Genomic DNA, 7699 nt, shown 5'->3' with positions numbered 1-7699 from the left:
GTGTGGGCCCCTGATGCTGATTCTTTCGCCAGTATTTTTTATTAATTCCAAAACGTGTCTCCGTGGATTTTCAGGTCATTCCGAGAACTTTTATTTCTGCACAAAAATAACACCATAGCAATTCTGCTGAAACAACGTCAGTTCGGGTTAGTTCCATTTAAATCATGCAAGTTAGAGTCCAAAACAAGGGCAAAAGTGATTGGAAAAGTAGATACGTTGGAGACGTATCAACTCCCCCAAGCTTAAACCTTCGCTTGTCCTCGAGCAATTTAGTTGACAAACTGAAAGTGATGAAGAAAAACTTTTACAAACTCTGTTTGATCTTATTGTTGCAAATATGTAAAGCCAGCATTCAAGTTTTCAGCAAAGATTATGAACTAACCATATTCACAATAACATTTAGGTCACATGTTTACTCATATCAATGGCATAATCAACTAGCGAGCAATAATAATAAATCTCGGATGACAACACTTTCTCAAAACAATCATAATATGATATAACAAGATGGTATCTCGCTAGCCCTTTCTGAGATCACAAAACATAAATGCAAGCACCCCTGAAGATCAAGGACTGACTAGACATTGTAATTCATGGTAAAAGAGATCCGGTCACAGTCATACTCAATGTAAATTAATAGCAATGCATGCGAATGACAGCGGTGCTCTCCAACTGGTGCTTTTTAATAATAGGATGATGACTCAACATAAAAGTAAATATATAGGCCCTTCGTAGAGGGAAGTAGGGATTTGCAGAGGTGCCAGAGCTCGAATTTTGAAACAGAGATAAATAATATTTTGAGTGGCATACTTTCATTGTCAACTTAACAACCAAGATATCTCGATATCTTCCATGCTACACACATTATAGGCTGTTCCCAAACAGAATGGTAAAGTTTATACTCCCCCCACTAGCAAACATCATTCCATGGCTTGTCCGAAACAACGGGTGCCTCCAACTAACAACAATCCTGGGGGAGTTTTGTTTGTAATTATTTTGATTTGAGCATGGGACTGGGCATCCCGGTTACCAGCCATTTTCTCATGAGTGATGAGCGGAGTCCACTCATCATGAGAATAACCCACCTAGCATGGAATATATAGACAACCCTAGTTGATACATGAGCTATTCAAGCATACAAAACAGAATTTCATTTGAAGGTTTAGAGTTTGGCACATACAAATTTACTTGGAACGACAGGTAAATACCGCATATAGGAAGGTATGGTGGACTCATATGGAATAACTTTGGGGTTTTATGGAAGTGGATGCACAAGCAGTATTCCCACTTAGTACAAGTGAAGGCTAGAAAGAGACTGTGAAGCGACCAACTAGAGAGCGACAACAGTCATGAACATGCATTAAGATTAATCAACAATGAGTGCAAGCATGAGTAGGATATAAATCACCCTGAACATAAATATCGTGGAGGCTATGTTGATTTTGTTTCAACTACATGCGTGAACATGTGCCAAGTCAAGCCACTCGAATTGTTCAAAGGAGGATACCACCCTATCATACCACATCACAACCATTTTAATAGCATGTTGGCACGCAAGGTAAACCATTATAAGCTCCTAGATAATTAAGCATGGCATGAGCAACTATAATCTCTAATTGTCATTGCAAACATGTTTCATTCATAATAGGCTGAATCAGGAACAATGAACTAATCATATTTACAAAAACAAGATAGGCCGAGTTCATACCAGCTTCTCTCATCTCAATCAGTCCATCATGTATCGTCATTATTGCCTTTCACTTGCATGACTGAACAATGTGGATAATAATAATAGTGCACATGCATTGGACTAAGCTGGAATCTGCAAGCATTTAATACAAAGGAGAAGACAAGGTAATATGGGCTCTTGGTTAAATCAACAATAATGCATATGAGAGCCACTCAACATTTTCATCATGTGAAAGCACAAGTGCTCCCTAGGTGGTTTTGATAATTGATGACAACATATCTCTTGTTGGACTAACATTTCGATCTAGCATGTTTCAGATAAGTTCAACAATGGAGTGGCATGGACTAAAGGTTGTGGGAACTCCTTCAAGATGCTAAGGACAAAGGATTGGCTAAAGCTTAAAGCTCAAGACTCTTCATTTTATATTTTAGTGATCCAAGATCACATTGAGTCTTTAGGAAAAGCCAATACTATCAAGGAGGGATGAGGTGTTGCTTAATGAGCCTCTTGCTTCATGTGCTTAATGAAATGCTCCAAAATCCTCAGCTACTTTCCCACTTCCACATATGACCTAAACCCTAAGCCAAACTCGGACCTACCGATTCTTCCTATCCGGCGCCACCGAGTTTCACTTGTCATTAGCCACTGCCAAACCCTAATCAGTTCAGTCTCACCGATGGGATCTCGGTCTCACCGAGATGGGCTTGCAAACTCTCTGTTACCCATTGCAATATTCTCGGTCCCACCGAGATATGCAATCGGTTCCACCGAGTTTGCTTGACCAAATCTCAGTTTCACTTATTACCCAAATCGATCCCACCGAGTTTGAGTAATCGGTCAAACCGAGTTTTGGATTTACCCTAACCCTAGCACATCGGTCCCACTGAGTTGATCCAGTCGGTCCCACCGAAATCTCTAACGGTCACTAGGTTTACATTTTCGGTCCGACCGAGTTTGTTGATTCGGTCCCACCGAGATTGGAAAACTGTGTGTAACGGTTGGATTTTGTGTGGAGGCTATATATACCCCTCCACCTCCTCTTCATTCGAAGAGAGAGCTATCAGAACGCATACACCATTCCAACTCATATGTTCTGAGAGAGAACCACCTACTCATGTGTTGAGACCAAGATATTCCATTCCTACCATATGAATCTTGATCTCTAGCCTTCCCAAGTTGCTTTCCACTCAAATCTTCTTTCCACCAAATCCAAATCCTATGGGAGAGAGTTGAGTGTTGGGGAGACTATCATTTGAAGCACAAGAGCAAGGAGTTCATTACCTACACACCATTTGTTACTTCTTGGAGAGTGGTGTCTCCTAGATTGGCTAAATGTCACTTGGGAGCCTCCGACAAGATTGTGGAGTTGAACCAAGAAGTTTGTAAGGGCAAGGAGATCACCTACTTCGTGAAGATCTACCGCTAGTGAGGCAAGTCCTGTGTGGGCGATGGCCATGGTGGGATAGACAAGGTTGCTTCTTTGTGGACCCTTTGTGGGTGGTTGCCTCTTCGTGGACCCTTCGTGGGTGGAGCCCTATGTGGACTCTCGCAACCGTTACCCTTTGTGGGTGGAGCCCTGTGTGGACTCGCGCAACCGTTACCCTTTATGGGTTGAAGTCTCCATCAACGTGGATGTAGGATAGCACCACCTATCCGAACCACGGGAAAAACATCCGTGTCTCAAATTGCGTTTGATCTCTCCAAACCCTTCCCTTTACATTCTTGCAAGTTGCATGCTTTACATTCCGCTGCTCATATACTCTTTGCATGCTTGCTTGATATGTATTGTGTGTGTTGAAATTGTGCCTAAACTCCACTTAAACCGAAAAAGCTTAGAAATTGCAACTTTAGCATTAAGTGTCTAATCACCCCCCCTCTAGACACATCTACTTCTTGATCCTACATCATGGTCTTCTCCTCTCGACCCCCAAAGAAATAGAAAGGAAATAAAACTATTTACATGGGAAAGCTCCTAACAAGCAAAAGAATAACGATAAATATTTTTGGGTTTTCTTTTAGTTACTACTACTACAGGCATGGAAAGTAAACTAGCTAAAAGCTACAACTAATTTTTTTGTTTTTCTTAAGGTTTTTCAAACACACAAGAAGAAGGCTTAGAAAATAAAATAAACTAGCATGGATAGTACAATGAAAAAGTATGAGCACCGACAACTGCATGAGTGTGTGAACATGAATGTAATGTTGGTGAGAAATACGTACTCCCCCAAGCTTAGGCTTTTGGCCTAACTTGGTCTATGGCCACTGCTGGCCTGGTGGGTATCCAAAGTCGTAGCTGGGGTTGTACTGAGATGCAGCAGCTACTTCCTGAAGAGCCGCAGCTTGGTGGCGAGCTGCCTCCGTCCTCCTCTTGTACTCGTTCGCCTCCTCCCTGGTTATAACATATCTCCTTTTTGCCGGAAAGTTAAAGAAAGTAGAAGCAAGGAGGGCAACATGGACAGTGCGCTGTCTGTCAAAGACTAGTCGGTACTGGAGAAACTGTTCGTTCATCTCAAGAAACTGATGGCAAACCATAGCATTATAATCTAGATAAGCAGGAGGCAACTCTATATCCATGTATGGGTATACTAAGATAATTAGCTACACGAGTTGCATAAATTCCACCAAACAAATCTCCACTTATACCGTTAAGATGCAACCTTCGTGCAACAATGGCCCCCAAGTTATATTGTTTATCACCTAATACCACACTCTTGAGGACACTAAGATCTGGAACGCACATGTGACAAGCCTAATCTTTACTGTTAATGCATCTACCAATAAAGAGAGCAAAATAATGTATGGAAGGGAAATGAATGCTCCCTATGGCAGCTTGTGTGATTTCCCTAGATTCCCCCATAGTAATACTAGCAAGAAAGTCTTTATATTCAGACTTGTGAGGTTCACTAACATTGCCTCACTGCGGGAATTTACAAGCAGTATTAAAATCTTCTTAGTCCATGGTATATGATTTATCATAAAGATCAAATAAAACAGCGTGAGAATTGCGCGAGGATGTAAATTTAAACCTCCTCACAAAGGAATCAGTTAAGTAGTGGTACTGTAGGCACTTATCTGACACGAAGTCCTCAAGATCAGCATTTCGCATATACGCATCAAATTCATCCTTGATGCCTGCCTGGACCATAAACTCCTCTGATGACCATTCACAAGGCCGCTCTTGAGCTTCCCTCGGTGGTTCATCGTCCGGCTCACGTATCGCGAGCCTTGGTCCTTGCTTCCTTGAGGAACCACCTTGGTACATTTTCCTATGCATTTTTCTTTCTCTGAAAAATTTCTGAAATTTTGCAGTGACTCAAAATAAAAGTGAATCATACTCAACAAGATTGATAGAAACTATTCTCACAAGTGCCTAGAGACTATATCATGCATTAAAACTACTTTGGACCATATAAATTTGACATGCAAGCTCAAGAACAGGGTCACCTTAGCAGCAAAAAATTGCAATAAATAAAGCACTAGAACAAAAACTAATTGGACCATTGGGGGAGTCACATACTGAAGAACAATCTCCCTAAATAGTTTTGTGAATGGAGCTTTGAGCAAGGAGATCGAAAATGGCATCAACATGAGCTAGAACACGGGTTTGAGCTATGGGAGGATTTTTTTCTGGAGGAAGATGAAGTGAGTGGGTGCTGGAATAACTGGAGGGGGGCACATGGGGTCCATGAGGCAGGGGGCGCGCCCCAGGGGGTCGGCGTGCCCTGCACCCTCGTGGCCAAATGGTGGCCCCCTGGTGTGTTCTCAGTGCCAGAAATTCTTAAAAATTCTACAAAAAATCATATTTCATTTTCAGGACATTTGGAGAACTTTTATTTTCGGGGTATTTTTATTGCAAGGATAATTCAAAAAACAAACAAAAAGTACTATTTTTGCTTTATTTAATCTAAATAACAGAAAGTAAAAAGAGGATACAGAGAGTTGTGCTTTCTAACTTCATCCATCTCATGCTCATCAAAAGGAATTCCTAACAAGGTTGACCAAGTCTTGTTAATAAACTCTTTTCGAATAACATGAAACCGGAGAATTTTCGAATAACACTAGGTTACCTCAACGGGGATATGCATGTCCCCAACAATAAGAGTATCATATTTCTTCTTGGCAGTAGGAAGAGGGAATTCAAAACCTTCAACGGGTTTGAGCCAGGGACTTGAGGTTGTTTCCTCGGAAAGTGTACCGTATGCTCATTACCATTAACATGAAAAGTGACATTGCCTTTGTTGCGATCAATAAGAGCCCCCATAGTATTAAAAAAGGGTCTACCAAGGATAACAGACATACTATCGCCCTCGGTAATATCAAGAATAACAAAGTCCGTTAAAATAGTAACGTTTGCAACCACAACAGACACATCCTCACAAATACCGACAGGTATGACAGTTGACTTATCAGTCATTTGCAAAGATATTTCAGTAGGTGTCAACTTATTCAAGTCAAGTCTACAATATAAAGATAGAGGCATAACACTAACACCGGCTCCAAGATCACATAAAGCAGTTTTAACATAGTTTCTTTTAAGGGAGCATGGTATAGTTGGTACTCCGGGATCTCCTAGTTTCTTTGGTATTCCACCTTTAAAAGTATAATTGGCAAGCATGGTGGAAATTTCAGCTTCCGGTATCTTTCTTTTATTTGTAACAATATCTTTCATATACTTAGCATAAGGATTCATTTTAAGCATATCAGTCAAACGCATACGCAAAAAGATAGGTCTAATCATTTCAGCAAAGCGCTCAAAATCCTCATCATCCTTTTTCTTGGATGGTTTAGGAGGAAAAGGCATGGTTTTCTGAACCCATGGTTCTCTTTCTTTACCGTGCTTCCTAGGAACGAAGTTTCTCTTATCATAACGTTGAATCTTTGATTGTGGGTTACCAAGATCAATAGCAGGTTCAATCTCTACATCATTGTTATTGCTAGGTTGAGCATCAATATGAACATCATCATTAACATTATCACTCGGTTCATGTTCATTACCAGATTGTGTTTCAGCATCAGAAATAGAAATATCATTGGGATTCTCAGGTGTGTCAACAACAGGTTCACTAGAAGCATGCAAAGTCCTATCATTTTTCTTTTTCTTCTTCTTAGAAGGACTAGGTGCATCAACATTAGTTCTCTGAGAATCTTGCTCAACTCTCTTAGGGTGGCCTTCAGGATATAGAGGTTCCTGAGTCATTTTACCCCCTCTAGTCATAACTCTAACAACATTACCATTTTTCTTATTATTTAATTCAATGAGAAAATCATCTTGAGCTTTAAGCACTTGTTCTACTTGAGTGGTAAGCATAGAAGCATGTTTACTAGTAAGTTTAAGGTCACCTTTAACTCTAGACATATAATCACTCAAGTGTTCAATCATATAAGCATTGCGTTTCAATTGTCTACCAACATAAGCAATGAAGTTTTCTTGTTTAACAATAAAATTATCAAACTCATCCAAGCATTGGCTGACAAACTTATTACGAGGAATATCACCTTCATCAAATCTATATAGAGAATTTACCTTTACTACCTGTGTCGGGTTATTAAGACCATGTATTTCCTCAATAGGTGGTAAATTCTTAACATCTTCAGCTTTAATACCCTTTTCTTCCATATATTTCTTTGCCTCTTGCATATCTTCAGGACTAAGAAATAGAATACCCCTTTTCTTCGGAGTTGGCTTAGGAGTTGGTTTAGGAAGTGTCCAATCATTATCATTACTCAAAATATTATTCAATAGCAATTCAGCTTGCTCAACAGTTCTTTCCCTGAAAACACAACCAGCACAACTATCCAGATGGTCTCTGGAAGCATCGGTTAGTCCACTATAAAAGATATCAAGTATTTCATTTTTCTTGAGAGGATGATCAGGCAAAGCATTAAGTAATCGGAGAAGCCTCCCCCAAGCTTGTGGGAGACTCTTCTTCAATTTGCACAAAATTATATATTTCCCTTAAGGAAGCTTGTTTCTTATGAGCGGGGAAATATTTAGTAGAGAAGTAATAA

This window comes from Triticum dicoccoides, chromosome 4A, assembly GCF_002162155.2.
Source record: "Triticum dicoccoides isolate Atlit2015 ecotype Zavitan chromosome 4A, WEW_v2.0, whole genome shotgun sequence".
In the NCBI taxonomy this organism is placed as follows: Eukaryota; Viridiplantae; Streptophyta; class Magnoliopsida; order Poales; family Poaceae; genus Triticum; species Triticum dicoccoides.
This window is presented reverse-complemented; position numbering follows the sequence as displayed.